This window comes from Salmo trutta, chromosome 16 (genome assembly GCF_901001165.1).
Source record: "Salmo trutta chromosome 16, fSalTru1.1, whole genome shotgun sequence".
Lineage (NCBI taxonomy): Eukaryota > Metazoa > Chordata > Actinopteri > Salmoniformes > Salmonidae > Salmo > Salmo trutta.
The window spans coordinates 54226323-54245027 of record NC_042972.1 but is presented as its reverse complement, the minus strand read 5'-3'; the positions used below and the strand labels follow the sequence as shown (position 1 = coordinate 54245027).

The window sequence follows — 18705 nt, the reverse complement described above, 5'->3', positions numbered from 1 at the left end:
GTCTAGTGCGTTGGGAACAGAGAATAAAAGGAGCTGATTTCTGGGCATAGAGGAATAAATTCAGGGCATAATGTACAGACAAGGGTATGCAGGATGTGAGTACAGTGGAGGTAAACCTAGGCATTGAGTGACGATGAGAGCGGTAGTGTCTCTGGAGGCACCAGTTAAGCCAGGTGAGGTCTCCGCATGTGTGGGGGGACAAAAGAGCTAAGGCATATAGGGCGGGCTGGGGGCTCTACATTGAAATAACAATAACTAACCTAAACAGTAGACAAGGCATTAGGGAGAGGCATGTGTAGCCGAGTGATCATAGGGTCCAATGAGCAGCAATAGATGGGTCAGGGAGCCGTTCGGTAGTCGCTACTTTGCTAGGCGAGCTGTAGACACAGTGATTCAGAAAGCTAGCGGGCCGGGACTAGCAGATGTGTCTATGGCAATGGCACAACGGAAAAGCCTGTTGAAACCTCCTCGGATGATTACATCAGCAGACCAGTCGTGATGGATCGGCGAGGCTCCTTGGCGGCCAAAAGGGTCCAGGACAATTCGCAAGAGAGGTATTGTAGCCCAATAATTAGCTGGTAGACCTCTTCAGCTAGCCGGGAGATGGCCTAGCTCGAGGCTAGCTCAAGGCTCATCTGGTGCTTGCATCGGGACAGAGGCATTAGCCAGCAGTAGCCACTCAAGTTGCAGCTAGCTAGCTGCGATGATCTGGTGTACTGGTCCAGAGGTTGCAGTAGGAATCCAGTGATGTGATAGAGAAAAAGCAGTCCGATATGCTCTGGGTTGATATCGCGCTGTGCAGACTGGCAAGTACTGACCAAGCTGAAGCTGGCGTCCATGTTAAAGGCGAAGACCGCTAGCAGCGGCTAATTGCCTACTAGCTAGTAAGCTGGCTAGCTTCTGATGGGGGTTCCAATTCTAAAGTATAAAAATAGCAGATCCGTACCACATTGGGTGAGGCGGGTTGCAGGAAAGTATATTCAGTCCGTAGATGGAAAGAGTGATTAAAAAATAAATACAAAAATACAAAAAAGCCAGGAAAACGACAAGACAAAAAACACACAGCCGACTGCTACGCCATCTTGGATTTAATTAATGCATATTGAATGACCTCTAAAGATACATTTAAAAATATCCCAAACAATAAGGTGATTTGCTGAACCTATATTATACTGGAAAAATTCAGTTAATTATTTTGTTTTTGTTAAAAATAAGTTGTCCTCCAGTAAACTGATTAAATTCCAATATCCCCGTCCACGTGTTAATTAAGAGTCATGTTAATTAAGAGTCATATAAGAGTCATGTGAAGGGAAAGAGATGAGCCGATCGCATTCTGTCTCCTTTAATAACTTTAACCTTTGATGCAAGTGAGAAATAGACAAGTAGTCAAGACGACTAGCTTGATTAAGTCTCCATGTACAGTTGAAGTCGGAAGTTTACATACAGTGAGGGAAAAAAGTATTTGATCCCCTGCTGATATTGTACGTTTGCCCACTGACAAAGAAATGATCAGTCTATAATTTTAATGGTAGGTTTATTTGAACAGTGAGAGACAGAATAACAACAACAAAAAATCCAGAAAAACACACGTCAAAAATGTTATAAAGTGATTTGCATTTTAATGAGAGAAATAAGTATTTGACCCCTCTGCAAAACATGACTTAGTACTTGGTGGCAAACCCTTGTTGGCAATCACAGAGGTCAGACGTTTCTTGTAGTTGGCCACCAGGTTTGCACACATCTCAGGAGGGATTTTGTCCCACTCCTCTTTGCAGATCTTCTCCAAGTCATTAAGGTTTCGAGGCTGACGTTTGGCAACTCGAACCTTCAGCTCCCTCCACAGATTTTCTATGGGATTAAGGTCTGGAGACTGGCTAGGCCACTCCAGGACCTTAATGTGCTTCTTCTTGAGCCACTCCTTTGTTGCCTTGGCCGTGTGTTTTGGGTCATTGTCATGCTGGAATACCCATCCACGACCCATTTTCAATGCCCTGGCTGAGGGAAGGAGGTTCTCACCCAAGATTTGACGGTACATGGCCCCATCCATCGTCCCTTTGATGCGGTGAAGTTGTCCTGTCCCCTTAGCAGAAAAACACCCCCAAAGCATAATGTTTCCACCTCCATGTTTGACGGTGGAGATGGTGTTCTTGGGGTCATAGGCAGCATTCCTCCTCCTCCAAACACGGCGAGTTGAGTTGATGTCAAAGAGCTCCATTTTGGTCTCATCTGACCACAACACTTTCACCAGTTGTCCTCTGAGTGATTAAGATGTTCATTGGCAAACTTCAGACGGGCAATGGGATTTTCGGAAAGTCCAACAATATTCAGCCAAGCCCTTATCCGAAATTTAGGACAATTTGATCCTCCGAAAAGCCAAATGTTAATATATGTAGACGATATCTTGATGGCGAATCCCTCACAGGAGGGCTGTAAAGCTGACACTAGCTCTGTTAGTGTTCTTAGCAGAACAGGGTCATAAAGTAAGTAAGAGGAAGTTACAGCTCTGGCAGGAACAGGTCATTTATTTGGGACACACCATAACACAGGAAGGGAGAACACTTAATTCCACCAGATAGACCATTCTAGAATCACCTAAACCACTCAATAAGAAACAAATGATGAGTTTTCTTGGAATGATTAACCATTGCCGTGCGTGGATACACTATTTTGCATTACATACAGGAAAGCTCAGTGAGTTGATATATGGTAAAGCTATGGCAGCAAAAGATAAGATCCAGTGGACAGATGAGGCTGAAAACCAGTTTGTAAACATAAAAAAAGTTGACATCTAGCTCAGTTCTGGCGTTTCCCAGATATGATCGCCCCTTTGAACAGACAGTGGACTGTAGGGAGGGGTTCATGACGTCAGTACTAACCCAGAGACACGGGGGGGAGAAAAAAATTAATATATAGGCCTATTGCTTACTATTCCTCTCGATTAGATGAAGTAGCCCAGGCCATGTCACTGTGTTTGCAGTCTGTGGTAGCAGCAGCTCATGCAGTGGAGGACTCAGCTTCTGTGGTGCTCTATCATGATTTGACTTTAAAAGGTCCTCATGCCGTATCCATACTGTTGTTAGAACATAAGATGGCTTACATGTCACCAGCTAGACATTTGTCCTGAATGATAATTCTTTTGAATATGCCTAACTTGACAATAGAACGTTGTACTACCCTGAACCCCTCATCATTAGTTCCTATTGCAACAGATGGCAGCCCACATGATTGTGTAACAGAAACGGAGAAAGTTGTCCTACCACGGCCTGATTTGACTGACCTAGCCTTATCTGATGGGGAACTGACTGTTTGTAGATGGTTCATCCAGAAAGAACCCTGATGGCACTAACGCGACAGGATATGCTGTAGTTACGGACACAGAGGTCTTGGAAGCAGAACCGTTACCGAGAAATGATTCAGCACAACAAGCAGAGATGGTGGCACTCACCCAGGCGTGTAAGTTAGTAATACGTTTTCCTTTCCCTATTTACACCGACAGTGCCTACGCATTTAACACAGTACACATCTTTGCAGCCCAATGGAGAAACAGGGGAATGGTAACCACTTCTGTGAAACCTATTACACATGCTCAGTTAATTTTGAATCTATTAGATGCTGTACTTTTGCCACAAAAAGTAGCTATTTGTAAATGTAAGTAACGGCAACAGGAAGGCGGATCAGGAAGCAAAACGGGCAGGCCTCAAGCCACAGCTGCTGACACAGCATTTGTTAAAAGAGGAAGTGAGCATAGACAGAACAATATTACAGGACAGTCAATGTAGAGCACCAGTTAAGGAGATTTCGAAATGGGAAAGGTTAGGAGCGGTCTAGACAGATGGGATTTGGTATAAGGATAGATTGCCAATACTGCCTAAGTCATTGTTTAAATATGCAGCAATGTTGATACATGGGCAGAGCCATGAGATAAAAAGGCCCATGTTAGACTGTTTCTTTAAATGAAGGTCATAATGAAAATCCTAACCCGAAGAGTTATGATTGGAGATATGCACTGCTCAAAAAAATAAAGGGAACACTAAAATAACACATCCTAGATCTGAATGAATGAAATAATCTTATTAAATACTTTTTTCTTTACATAGTTGAATGTGCTGACAACAAAATCACACAAAAAAAATCAATGGAAATCCAATTTATCAACCCATGGAGGTCTGGATTTGGAGTCACACTCAAAATTAAAGTGGAAAACCACACTACAGGCTGATCCAACTTTGATGTAATGTCCTTAAAACAAGTAAAAATGAGGCTCAGTAGTGTGTGTGGCCTCCACGTGCCTGTATGACTTCCCTACAACGCCTGGGCATGCTCCTGATGAGGTGGCGGATGGTCTCCTGAGGGATCTCCTCCCAGACCTGGACTAAAGCATCCGCCAACTCCTGCACAGTCTGAGGTGCAACGTGGCGTTGGTGGATGGAGCGAGACATGATGTCCCAGATGTGCTCAATTGGATTCAGGTCTGGGGAACGGGCAGGCCAGTCCATAGCATCAATGCCTTCCTCTTGCAGGAACTGCTGACACACTCCAGCCACATGAGGTCTAGCATTGTCTTGCATTAGGAGGAACCCAGGGCCAACCGCACCAGCATATGGTCTCACAAGGGGTCTGAGGATCTCATCTCGGTACCTAATGGCAGTCAGGCTACCTCTGGCGAGCACATGGAGGGCTGTGCGGCCCCCCAAAGAAATGCCACCCCACACCATGACTGACCCACCGCCAAACCGGTCATGCTGGAGGATGTTGCGGACAACAGAACGTTCTCCACGGCGTCTCCAGACTCTGTCACGTCTGTCACATGTGCTCAGTGTGAACCTGCTTTCATCTGTGAAGAGCACAGGGCGCCAGTGGCGAATTTGCCAATCTTGGTGTTCTCTGGCAAATGCCAAAACGTCCTGCACGGTGTTGGGCTGTAAGCACAACCCCCACCTGTGGACGTCGGGCCCTCATACCACCCTGATGGAGTCTGTTTCTGACCGTTTGAGCAGACACATGCACATTTGTGGCCTGCTGGAGGTAATTTTGCAGGGCTCTGGCAGTGCTCCTCCTGCTCCTCCTTGCACAAATGCGGAGGTAGTGGTCCTGCTGCTGGGTTGTTGCCCTCCTACGGCCTCCTCCACGTCTCCTGATGTACTGGCCTGTCTCCTGGTAGCGCCTCCATGCTCTGGACACTACGCTGACAGACACAGCAAAACTTCTTGCCACAGCTCGCATTGATGTGCCATCCTGGATGAGCTGCACTACCTGAGCCACTTGTGTGGGTTGTAGACTCCGTCTCATGCTACCACTAGAGTGAAAGCACCGCCAGCATTCAAAAGTGACCAAAACATCAGCCAGGAAGCATAGGAACTGAGAAGTGGTCTGTGGTCACCACCTGCAGAATCACTCCTTTATTGGGGGTGTCTTGCTAATTGCCTATAATTTACACCTGTTGTCTATTCCATTTGCACAACAGCATGTGAAATGTATTGTCAATCAGTGTTGCTTCCTAAGTGGACAGTTTGATTTCACAGAAGTGTGATTGACTTGGAGTTACATTGTGTTGTTTAAGTGTTCCCTTTATTTTTTTGAGCAGTGTACTTATCGATAACCATTCTAAGACTGTGATGACAGTATATGCATTTGTTTTCATTGATGTCCTGAATTAGTTTGATTTTGTGTTACATTTATGAATCCAATAAAAATAGATGTGTAATACTGTGTGAAATATTTAGTCAATAGGGAGAATTGATAAAAGGATTTATATGTCTGAGGTTTTGACTAAAGTATTCCACTCTGAAACCATATTATTCTAATACATTTCACAAAGTTATAACACTAATAATGTGTTAACTATAATCCAATACTGTGTGTGAGTAGACTGTTTAAGACTAAGACACTTACTATTTCAAAATGAACAGGGCATAGTTGATAAGACGACCCTGTGAAAGGAACAGGAAAACGGGCCTCCCTAAGTTAGGGAGGGGAACAACTGCCCGAAAATGGCTAGGCTGGCAAAAGATAAGGAGACAGGTGGTCTGTGTACTGTGGAAAAATACAGCCGCCTAAAGCGGGGTGGAGTTCTCTACTGATATAAGTTAATTTGTATGACAAAATGTGTAATATAAAAGGCTGTGTGCATTGTATGGATTTTGGAGCTCTCGTAAATAAACATTCTGATTATTGTAGGCTGGGTCTCAGTCTGTTTCCTTCAACCGGAACCTTACACCTTCTGGTATACAAACCAAGTAGTTAAATTGAAGTTCGGTTTAAGAACATTGATATTGATAATTCCCGTAACAGTTCCACATTAAGTTGCATGAATTTTGGCCCATTCCTACTGACAGAACGGGTGTAACTGAGCCAGGTTTTAAGGCCTCCTTGCGAGCACACGCTTTTTCAGTTTTGCCCACAAATTTTCAATGGGATTGAGGTCAGGGCTTTGTTATGGCCACTCCAATACCTTGACTTTGTTGTCCTTCAGCTATTTTTCCACAACTTTGGAAGTTGTCCATTGTCCATTTGGAAGACCCATTTGCGACCAAGCTTTAACTTCCTGACTGATGTCTTGAGATGTTGCTTCAATATATCCACAACATTTTCCCACCTCATGATGCCATCTATTTTGTGAAGTGCACCAGTCTCTCCTGCAGCAAAGCACCCCCATGCTTCACGGTTGGGATGGTGTTCGTCGGCTTGCAAGCCTCCCCATTTTTCCTCCAAACATAAATGGTCATTATGACCAAACAGTTATTGGTTTCATCAGACCAGAGGACATTTCTCCAAAAAGTACAATCTTTGTCCCCATGTGCAGTTGCAAACCGTAGTCTGGCTTTTTTGGAGCCATGGCTTCTTCCTTGCCGACATAGGTAATGTCGATATAGGACTCGTTTTACTGTGGATATAGATACTTTTGTACCTGTTTCCTCCAACATCTTCACAAGGTCCTTTGCTGTTGTTCTGGGATTGATTTGCACTTTTTGCACCAAAGCACGTTCATCTCTAGGAGACAAAGCGTATCTCATTCCTGAGTGGTATGACAGCTGCGTGGTCCCATGGTGTTTATACTTGCGTACTATTGTTTCTACAGATGAACATGGTACCTTCAGGCGTTTGGAAATTGCTCCCAAGGATGAACCAGACTTGTGGAGGTCTACAAATTATTTTCTGAGGTCTTGGCTGATTTCTTTTGATTGTCCCATGATGTCAAGCAAAGAGGCACTGAGTTTGAAGGTAGGCCTTGAAATACATCCACAGGTACCCCTCCAATTGACTCAAATGATGTCAATTAGCCTATTAGACGCTTCTAAAGCCATGACATTTTTTCTGGAATTTTCCAAGCTGTTTAAAGGCACAGTCAACTTAGTGCATGTAAACTTCTGACCCACTGAATTTGTGATACAGTGAATTATAAGTGAAATACTCTGTCTGAACAATTGTGTGAGCAAGGAGGCCTCCAAACCTGACTCAGTTACACCAGCTCTGTCAGGAGGAATGGGCCAAAATTCACCCAACTTATTGTGGGAAGCTTGTGGAAGGCTACCCGAAACGTTTGACCCAAGTTAGACAATTTAAAAGGCAATGCTACCAAATACTAATTGAGTGTATGCAAACTTCTGACCCACTGGGAATGTGATGAAATAAAAGCTTAAATAATTCTCTACTATTATTCTGACATTTCACATTCTTAAAATAAAGTGGTGATCCTAACTAACCTTAAACAGGACATTTTTACTAGGATTAAATGTCAGGAATTGTGAAACTGAGTTTAAATGTATTTGGCTAAGGTATATGTAAACAGCCGACTTCAACTGTAGCAATACATCAGAATCTGATATGGCCAGCCCTCCCTCCAGTTCCCCGCTGTCCAAACATCCCAGGCAGTCCTTTGATCGGCAGACAGCAAGTTCTGGCATGCTGGACCCTGCAAGACCTGAAATGCACCACAACATAATCTCAGCCCCCTTACACGGTCAGACCTTGCATTCTGATGTCCCAACAGCCGTCATTACACTTGTGACGCCACTGAAACATGTATGCGTTGCGCAAACCCTCAACCTTCCAGCTCAAAGCCCAGCGCACTATCAACTCTGCCACCATAGATATGCTGTTAGGTAGAGTGGATATCTCTGCTTACTAAACAAGGTCACCACAATACAAAGGTAATTAGAATAAGACCTAGAGCATACGCAACGTTGCATTACTGCAGTCGTGATTGCCTCAAATCTCAGATGTGTAACTTACCTTTAGCTACATGCCAGGTGTCAAACTTAATGTTTGACGTCAGGGTATGACTCCTCCATCTTCTTGCGGACGTATGGTGTTCTGTCGTTGGCCAACACATCTACACTAATTCCATTGTCTAGTAAATACTCAAGAAAACCAACCTAATGTCAAGCCTGCAGAGCTCAAACTTGAACTTTTTGAAGATTCTGTGCAACTTCCAGCGCGCGTTTACTGTGAAAACTGAGGCTGTACCTGCTTTAAGTAACAGTTTTAATAGCGGCCAAGTCAGCTACTTGATCATAATGTAGGCCTACCAGAGTGGCCTACCATCAAAAAGAGAAAATGCATCCCATAACATTTTAACATGGAAATAGCTGTTCTATCATTCAGCCTACTGCAGCAGCCAATGTGTGGTGTTCAATATAGGCCTACATTCCATGAGACAAGCAGGGCTTGACATTAACCTGTTTATCCACTTGTCCTTCAGACAAGGAGGTGACTGAAAACATTGATGTGTTTGATGCAAGAAACCACTTTACAAAATAAAAAGGTATTATTCCCATACCATTATTACAGAGAATCAGACAAAATATGCTACCCTCTGCCTATTGGATACTTAGCATATTCAAGCCTGTCTCAAAATAAACACTGCACCTTTAAGACAAGTTTTTTTTTTTTACGACTCGCTTTTCAAAGAGGTCTAGAAATCTACACCTTTTGTGCTCATCATAAGCAATCACTCCCCTATTGCCGACTACAAATTTTATAGAACTGGTGTTACGCACGCCTCTTGGAGGGAACGCAAAACCCTGCTACGCTCAACTCCCCGTGGAATGAAAGAGGTATGTGACTGCAGGTGCGGGTAAGGATGACAGATGCAGAATATATTATAGTTAACAGGGAATTTATTCTGTCACACAGTAATTTAGGGAAAAGGGGCTGGACGGAATCAAAGCAAAGAAAGTTATAGCCCCCTCTCCTACCCGTTACTTACTTAGCACACTAACCAAGACAGGGGATGGTCCCCCCAGGTCTTACCTAGTGTGCATAGACATAGCACACTACAGGTATATGTATGCCCGCAGGCCTCTTGCCTAAGCACTCCCAAGGTGCCTTCCCCTTCCCCCCTGGGAACAAATGAAACAGAATACAGACTTAAAAAGTGAACAACTTCACTAATCAAAAACAGTCCTAAGGCATACACAAAACATCAGCAGGACTCCAATTAGCAATGGGGCCAACCAATCAGCTGCTTTAGACTTCAGGAAGCCATTTCCTGAAATACACACATAAACACATACAAACCCACAACAACACAGAAACTGGGGAACATAACACTGGGCTAATAACTCACTAACTAACAAAGGATATGAAAAAAAATGTTCACGCGTGGCTACATGCAGCTCTCGCTTTGATATCAAAACAAGCGCATCTACTCATGACCACTCATACTGTAGTGTAAACACAGTCCAGTTCAAAGTAAATGGCACAGATCCATATATGGCAATGGCCTATTTGCATATAGGCCTACTGCAGCTCTGATTGGTTATGCTGCACCGGTCTGTGTAGAGTACGGGCTGAGTCGTGCGTGTCAATGCAATAGAATCCTACTTCGATGCATTCTGCCTACAACAAGCATTGAAAGTGGCTCATATTGCGTTGATCAGATCAAAATTGCCACAGTAAAGGGAAATGTTGATAGTGTTAACAGGGAAAACAACAGAAAAGGAGTCACCAGCCTTTTCTGGTCAAGATCACGTTCTGAGTCAAAATGCAAGCGGAGAGCTACCGCTCAGATTTTGTTTTTACATGACTTAAAAAACAAAAGCTTATGCAACATTAACCAATGAAAAACTTTACTGTAGCAATGAGGTTTGTGCAGTAAGCTATAGGCCCAATACATTATAAGTGCATATTGGCTTTGCTTGATTTCCCCTGCCAATGTATTGTTGTTGGGGCTGTTTTTGTTTTACTTATATTTCAAAATTTGTGGTAGGCTATATGATCACAGCAGTAATAGATCCGTTGTGAGGCACAGCTGAGTGAACATACATTTAAATCATTTCCTTTTTAAAAATTGTATTTACTGGGCTGATGGTGCCTGCATCTGATGGTCAGTCTCAGCGGAGGGAGAGAGCAGGAGACTGAGGGTCCGCCTCTCAACCTCCCTCCGCTCTCCCTTTCCTCCACTGATACTGACCAAAAAAGGGACACCGTCTTCCAGCTGATGGCAAAACTCATGTCACACCGTACCATTTCTGCCTCATGCACAAATTCATGTTGTTACTCCTATGAACAGAGAAAGTGAAAGATTCCCTTGATATTAAAAAAGACCCAAGCCTCTAATAATAACGCAAGCCTATAGATAAACTTTCCTACACGTTCATTACCGCTGCAGTGCTTGTTGTAGTGCTGAGTGGAAATAAGAACGCACATTTATAACATTAGCTCTTTGCTGTGTTCGTTGAGTCTCCTCTCTCTGGTCATGGTTTTAAACTTTTTGAAAACTCACAGTATGAATTTTGCTGTAGCTTTCTTTTATGCCTGCTACATTCCTGCATACACGGTAATCTGAGCCATCTGATTGGCCAGCTGTAAACCTATAGTGCACTTGATTGGCTCTCTGGGGGGGGGGGGGGAGGCAGAGTTTGTACCATCAGACACATGACATGGTTCAAAATGGCAACAGTTGCTTACCCGGCGCACAGAGCTGCTGAATCGGGTGCACCTACCGTCAACGATACAAAGACAACAGTTGCTTACCCGGCGCACAGAGCTGCTGAATCGGGTGCACCTACCGTCAACGATACAAAGAAAATAGGAACACAAGGCTTTGTTGTTGGTTTTGTTACAGAAATGTTTGGTGATCGACTAGGAATGCCTTGAAGATCGACCAGTCTACTGCGATTGACCGGATGGTGACCACTGCTCAAGAAGGTCGAGTGAAGTTCAATCTCTTTGGGCTAATATTTCTTTCCCGGGGAGCTGCACGGCAGTCTCGGGCTACTGCGCACCCAGTTTAGAGGGAACACTGGACTTGACCAGTCTACCACGATTGACCAGATGGTGACCACTGCTGAACTCCAAGGCATTCATCCCTCCACTGAGACTGACCTGGGGAATAGTTACAGGGGAGAGGAGGGGGGAATGAATGAGCCAATTGTAAGCTGGTGATGATTAGGTAGCCATGATGGTATGAAGGACAGATTGGGAATTTAGCCAGGACACCAGGGTTAACACCCCCTACTCTTACAATAAGTGCCATGGGATCTTAAGTGGCCACAGAGTCAGGACACCCGTTTAACGTCCCATCCGAAAGACTTCAACTTACACAGGGCAATGTCCCCAATCACTGCCCTGGGGCATTGAGATATTTTTTAGACCAGAGGAAAGGGTGCCTGCTACTGGCCCTCCAACACCACTTCCAGCAGCATCTGACCAGGACCAACCCTGCTTAGCTTCAGAAGCAAGCCAGCAGTGGGATGCAGGGTAGTATGCTGCTGGAGAGGAAAGAGAGACAAGTCCATTGTGGCGTCATCCATAAAGCTGTAGTTGGTGTATTTTGCTGAGTATCCTACACGATTTTATCCTATAAGATTGGTTCCAAAATCTGATAGGGTTTTTCTATTGGATTCTTGTATTGGGATAGAATCCCATAGGAGTCCAATAGGACTGGTTCCAAAATCAGATTTTTCAGTAACACTTTACTTGATACCCAGCGTCATAACATGTTATGACATGGTCATAACCATGTCATAATATGTAAGAACAGCTGACATAACCTGTCATAATATGGTCATAACACTGTCATGACCCATATATTTACACCTGTTGTGACATATTTTGCATTATTTTATTGCTGGTTATGACCCCTACATCAGTGTCAAAACCCACATTTATTCAAATGTGTTTTTTCCCTGCCAAGAACTTTCCTTTCGTTTTTCTCATCATATTTTAAATAACTTGTAGAAAATGCACTTTGACACTGTCAAGAAGCATTATGACCATCATAATCATACAAGCCAGATAGGCCTATCACGTACATGCCCATATGTCAGTCATCAGTCAAAAAGAGGGTGTTTTGTGCTGCTCCTGAAATCTGTTCCTGCATTCATCCCAGTCATCAGAAACAGAGCATTGGGGTAGGTGCATGTCTGAAATCAACGTGTGCGCAATTACAATGACAATATAATATGTTTTAAATAACATAAACATACTGTTGACAAGTAGGTTATGGTGTAATGGAATGTTTTGCCTTGTGTGGTAGGTTTCGACACTTATGTAGGGGTCATAACCAGACTTAAAATAATGCAATCTATAGCGCATTGGGGAAAAGTATACTGCTCCAAAAAATAAAGGGAACACTTAAACAACACAATGTAACTCCAAGTCAATCACACTTCTGTGAAATCAAACTGTCCACTTAGGAAGCAACACTGATTGACAATACATTTCACATGCTGTTGTGCAAATGGAATAGACAACAGGTGGAAATTATAGGCAATTAGCAAGACACCCCCAATAAAGGAGTGATTCTGCAGGTGGTAACCACAGACCACTTCTCAGTTCCTATGCTTCCTGGCTGATGTTTTGGTCACTTTTGAATGCTGGTGGTGCTTTCACTCTAGTGGTAGCATGAGACGGAGTCTACAACCCACACAAGTGGCTCAGGTCGTGCAGCTCATCCAGGATGGCACATCAATGCGAGCTGTGGCAAGAAGGTTTGCTGTGTCTGTCAGCGTAGTGTCCAGAGCATGGAGGCGCTACCAGGAGACAGGCCAGTACATCAGGAGACGTGGAGGAGGCCGTAGGAGGGCAACAACCCAGCAGCAGGACCGCTACCTCCACCTTTGTGCAAGGAGGAGCACTGCCAGAGCCCTGCAAAATGACCTCCAGCAGGCCACAAATGTGCATGTGTCTGCTCAAACGGTCAGAAACAGACTCCATGAGGGTGGTATGAGGGCCCGACATCCACAGGTGGGGGTTGTGCTTACAGCCCAACACTGTGCAGGACGTTTGGCATTTGCCAGAGAACACCAAGATTGGCAAATTCGCCACTGGCGCCCTGTGCTCTTCACAGATGAAAGCAGGTTCACACTGAGCACATGTGACAGACGTGACAGAGTCTGGAGACGCCGTGGAGAAGGTTCTGCTGCCTGCAACATCCTCCAGCATGACCGGTTTGGCGGTGGGTCAGTCATGGTGTGGGGTGGCATTTCTTTGGGGGGCCGCACAGCCCTCCATGTGCTCGCCAGAGGTAGCCTGACTGCCATTAGGTACCGAGATGAGACCATATGCTGGTGCGGTTGGCCCTGGGTTCCTCCTAATGCAAGACAATGCTAGACCTCATGTGGCTGGAGTGTGTCAGCAGTTCCTGCAAGAGGAAGGCATTGATGCTATGGACTGGCCCGCCCGTTCCCCAGACCTGAATCCAATTGAGCACATCTGGGACATCATGTCTCGCTCCATCCACCAACGCCACGTTGCACCACAGACTGTCCAGGAGTTGGCGGATGCTTTAGTCCAGGTCTGGGAGGAGATCCCTCAGGAGACCATCCACCACCTCATCAGGAGCATGCCCAGGCGTTGTAGGGAGGCCACACACACTACTGAGCCTCATTTTGACTTGTTTTAAGGACATTACATCAAAGTTGGAGCAGCCTGTAGTGTGGTTTTCCACTTTCATTTTGAGTGCGACTCCAAATCCAGACCTCCATGGGTTGATAAATTGCATTTCCATTGATTATTTTTGTGTGATTTTGTTGTCAGCACATTCAACTATGTAAAGAAAAAAGTATTTAATAAGATTATTTCATTCATTCAGATCTAGGATGTATTATTTTAGTGTTCCCTTTATTTTTTGAGCAGTGTATTTAGACCCCTTGACTTTTTCCACATTTTGTTACGTTACAGCTTCATTCTAAAAATGTATTAAAAAAAATAGATCCTCATCAATCTACACACAATACCCGATAATGACAAAGCAAAAACAGATTCAGAAATTTTTGCAAATGTATTAAAAATAAAAAAACTTAAATATCACATTTACATAAATATTCAGACCCTTTACGCAGTACTTTGTTGAAGCACCTTTGGTAGCTATTACAACCTTGAGTATTCCACAAGTTACCACCGGCTAAAGCTATGACGGTGATATGCCTATTTACTCTGTTCGATCTCTCAGCGCAATCCACTGTCTCATCAGCCCAGCCAGGCAATTTATAAACTTGATCTCCACTATAAAAACCACCTAGACATTATCTCCCATTTCTTTTAGACTAGCATTTGATTTTCAACAGAAAAGAGTTGTATAAAACTTGCTGTCTGTCGCTCTGACATTTGCAACATTGTTTCAATATTGAAATTCGGTCTCCAGCTGTCCCATAGTAATGAACTCGGGAGTCGAGATGAGACAGACAAGCAGGCAGCTTTTCTCAGCCAGTCGAAATCATGAATCAGCTGGCATAATATTTATGGATATATACAAAGAAATGTGAATAGAAAACAGGTTAAACGAAATTAATCTAGTTTGCAGTCTTTCCAGCTTCAGTTTGAAGTGATTGTGTTAGTTCTGTTGTTGGCTAGCTCCTCTGAACAACAGTGTCCTGACGAGAAAGCACATTTTCTATGCCAGGCAAAACTGCGTATCATTAGCTCATTGTTATGGATAAATGTAAATAAATGTAGCTAAAAACAGCTTAAACACAAATGCAGCTATTTTGCTGTTATTCTGTCTGCAATGTTTGACGTGACTGTAAGTTAGCCGTAGTTGGCTAGCTAGCAAGGGATAAGAACGTTGCCAGCCAGTATGGCAATGGAACATTTAGAACGAACGACTGGGTCGCATCCATAGATACAGAACAAAAAGGCTGAACGACGGTCACGTCTCTGGCAACCGAACCAATAAAACGAACGACCAGCCTACTTTGGGTAGCAACCCTATATTTATGTTGGGACTATATCTTGTGGAAGGATGAAATAATATGAATAAATTTATGAAAATAACATTTTTAATGAAAATATGTAAATCATTATTTGATATGTTGGTAACCCGTTGAATAAAAGTGATAATGCCCTCAGTGTTGAGGATATATTGGCATGGTTTGCAGGCACGAGACCGACCCGTGCCCATATATCCTCCAAAACACCGGCTTCTCTGGCATTATCAATTAATTAATACTCTACTACCGCAGAGAATAAATAATACCTACAACTTATTTGTAGGCCTCCCCCTCCACGTCTGTCCTGGGCGTATTCAGTACAGCAGACTCAGTGGCATATGGGTGGGTGATCATGATGAAGTCTGGAATATAGGCAGAGGTTCAGAGAGGAGAGAACACTAGTTAGGGATTAGGGATTGTGGCGTACCGCAGGTTGGCCACCAGGGGGAGACTCGTCGAGGCCTGGTGATAGATGGAGTCTACATCACGCGGCGATGGATCCCTCTGCTGGACGTGCCAGGTCTCGAAGGGCTCTCCGGCCAGGACTAATTGGGGCTGATTGTGGTTGGTGAGTAATCAAGGGGCTGATTGCTCACCAGCTGGACGAGTACCATACAGCGGACAGAAGGGCAGCACATGGGGGTGAGAGGTTACTTCTGTATAGTCGTGCTCAGTACAAGAGATAAAAGAGGGAGTTCGGTTTTGTTCCCCACAGGATACAGCAAGACCCCGGAGCCCAGAAGATGGTATTCTGGAGGACCTATTATTATATATTTTTTAAATAAACATCTGTGAAACCGAGCTAATACAATTTTGTCTGATCTGTGTAAACGTCTTGACCAAACCCCCTGGTCTGCCATAAGTGGTGGAGAATGTGGGCATTCGGATAACGTGTTCAGATCAGAGTTGATGTTTATGCAGCATCAGCATGAACGAGTTGATAGCTCAGTTCGTCCTGGCCCATCAAGCGATTCACCCACGTATATCCCAAACCAAAGGGCCCCGCTGATCCGACTTAAGAGACTAATGCCCTTTGCAACCACTTACCTATGTGAGAGTGGATTCTCAGCCCTCACTAGCATGACAACTAAATACAGCACAGACTGTGTGTGGAAAATTATTTAAGACTGAGACTCTCTCCAATACAACCCAACATTGCAGTTATGTGCATCCTTTCAAGCACACCCTTCTCATTAACCTGTGGTGAGTTATTCACAATTTTTGATGGATAAATAAGGCTTTATATGTGAAATGGCTAAATAAAGAGCAACATTATTGATTATTATTATTTGTGTCTTGGTCCTATAAGAGCTCTTTGTCACTTCCCACGAGCCAGGTTGTGACCAAAACTCTCATTCATTCTTATGTTTAATAAATGTATCGTATAGTGTGTGTGTGTGGCAGGCTTACAATGATGGCAAAAAACAGCATTTGAGAGTGCGCTGACCCAGGTGCTAGAGAGGTATGCAGCTGGAGGTTGAATGTTTGAAGGGGTACGGGACTATAAAAAGTTTGGGAACCACTGGCCTAAATAATTAATTTCCATTCCTTCATAGAGTACCTGTCTGGCTTCTGACCGATTTAGAGTGTGTTCATATGTTATTTAATACGACTTGTAGCCTATTTGAAATGATAAGCGCTTCTTACAGTCACCTTTCATGTTTATTAAAATACATTTGATTCAAATCATATAGTTTGGTTTCAATATTTCGAAAGCAAATGGTAGGTCCAGGTAGTCACAAAAATAGATGGGTGTTGGTGATTTGAATGAATGGAGCAAATTTTGAGCAGTGTTTTTTTTTCTGGTGCGGTTGGAAAGGATGTGGAGCGCTGGCTCAGTAAGCGATGAGCGTTATTTCCGACCGCTCCACTCTGCTTATATACTCTGTACTCTTACCAATAAAGATTTTGCTCAGGGAGTGTGAGAGAACTCTTCTTGGTCCATTTCCTTCCTTTCATGTTGAAGTTGCTCATCGCTTCATTGGTCATCAGCCTAGTAAGAGAACACTGTTACCCATCAAATAGCAGTCACAGAAAGAGAGATTTACACAGGAGTACAACAGTATTTTAGCCAGTGTGTGTCCACCTCTCCATCACTCCAGTGACATTGTCCCTCAACGTGTTCCCACCGATCCTATTCAGGAACTGTTTCTGAAAAACAAACCAAAAAAACTACAAAAATGTATTATTCAATATGTATTGGAGTTACACCTACAACTTTAAGTCGAGGTAAATTCATTGATGCCAGTTTGTCATTCAAAGCTCCTCTGCAGATTTACATACCATCTGGGCAGCTACCTCCGGAGGCTCTAGAACTCTCCCCAGGTTGGCCATGTCTTCCAGGATTCTACACACATCAAACTGGAAGTCTGTTCCAGGTCCAGAATCCTCAGTAGAATCCCAGTGTTACAGAACTCCCACCCATCGTACCAGCTCCTTCACTGACTGACTGATGTCCAACAGCAGACCCGGGACCAGCTTCTGGAACTCTGGAGGTGTCAGAATGTGGTACAATGGAATTGTATCTTTATGGGCCATTTTCCCAGATCCTGATTAAACCTAAACCTTGACTGAAAAGCATGCTCAATGGAAATGGCTTTTAAACATGGAATAGGCTTAATGTGGTTCCGCGACATATGCCCTAAGCATTTCTGTGTGACTGACCAGATTGAATAAATAAACGTTATACTCACGGTCATTTGGAAGAGGAAAACTTTTGGTTGGATTTAAAAGGTTTCCTATCATATCCTGTCCACTAAAAACACACAAAATCATTTTTCAGAGGGAGGACATTTAATTCCACAGCACTTCTTATCTATCTGCTTTTGTCATCGGTAGTGCCAAGGTTACATTCTTCAGCTGCAGCACATACCTTAGGTATGCTCCCTCTCTGGACTGTGGAAGGAAAATCCACATCCCCTACAAAAAGCTAGAGTGGAATAAGCAAGGAAGTAAATCACATACAGAAGGTTTATGTATTCTCTTCAACTATATACAATAAAACGTGTAACGTATTAATATGTATTATTAAACATATCAACACCCTCATATGGGGAACATTCACACAGTCCCATTAGACTGTGCCTGTCTTACATGAGGTAGAAGAGTGTGGTCCACCCTCTATGAGGTAGCTCTCCTCGTTGAATGAGTCGTCAAGGCTTGAATAACACAAGAGAGGCTGATCAGAACATATACACTATACAGTTGAAATCGGAAGTTTACATACACTTAGGTTGGAGACATTAAAACTCGTTTTTCAACCACTCCACAAATTTCTTCTTAAACTATAGTTTTGGCAAGTCGGTTAGGACATCTACTTTGTGCATGACACAAGTCATTTTTCCAACAATTGTTTACAGACAGATTATTTCACTCATAATTCACTGTATCACAATTCCAGTGGGTCAGAAGTTTACATACACTAAGTTGACTGTGCCTTTAAACAGCTTGGATAATTCCAGAAAATGCCATCATGGCTTTAGAAGCTTCTGATAGGCTAATTGACATCATTTGAGTCAATTGGAGGTGTACCTGTGGATGTATTTCAAGG

At 43.6% G+C, this 18705-nt stretch overlaps 1 long non-coding RNA gene across 1 annotated transcript; it reads right to left on the bottom strand.

Annotated features, from left to right (window-relative positions):
• Positions 1-10884: 10884 nt before the first annotated feature.
• LOC115151048 (uncharacterized) lies at positions 10885-18399 on the bottom strand. Its single transcript, XR_003867201.1, has 7 exons — positions 18249-18399; positions 18028-18084; positions 17849-17910; positions 17439-17644; positions 17053-17306; positions 15426-15517; positions 10885-11328 (listed from the first exon to the last, which is right to left on the bottom strand). It is a non-coding gene; the product is annotated as an uncharacterized LOC115151048 (long non-coding RNA).
• Positions 18400-18705: the final 306 nt, after the last annotated feature.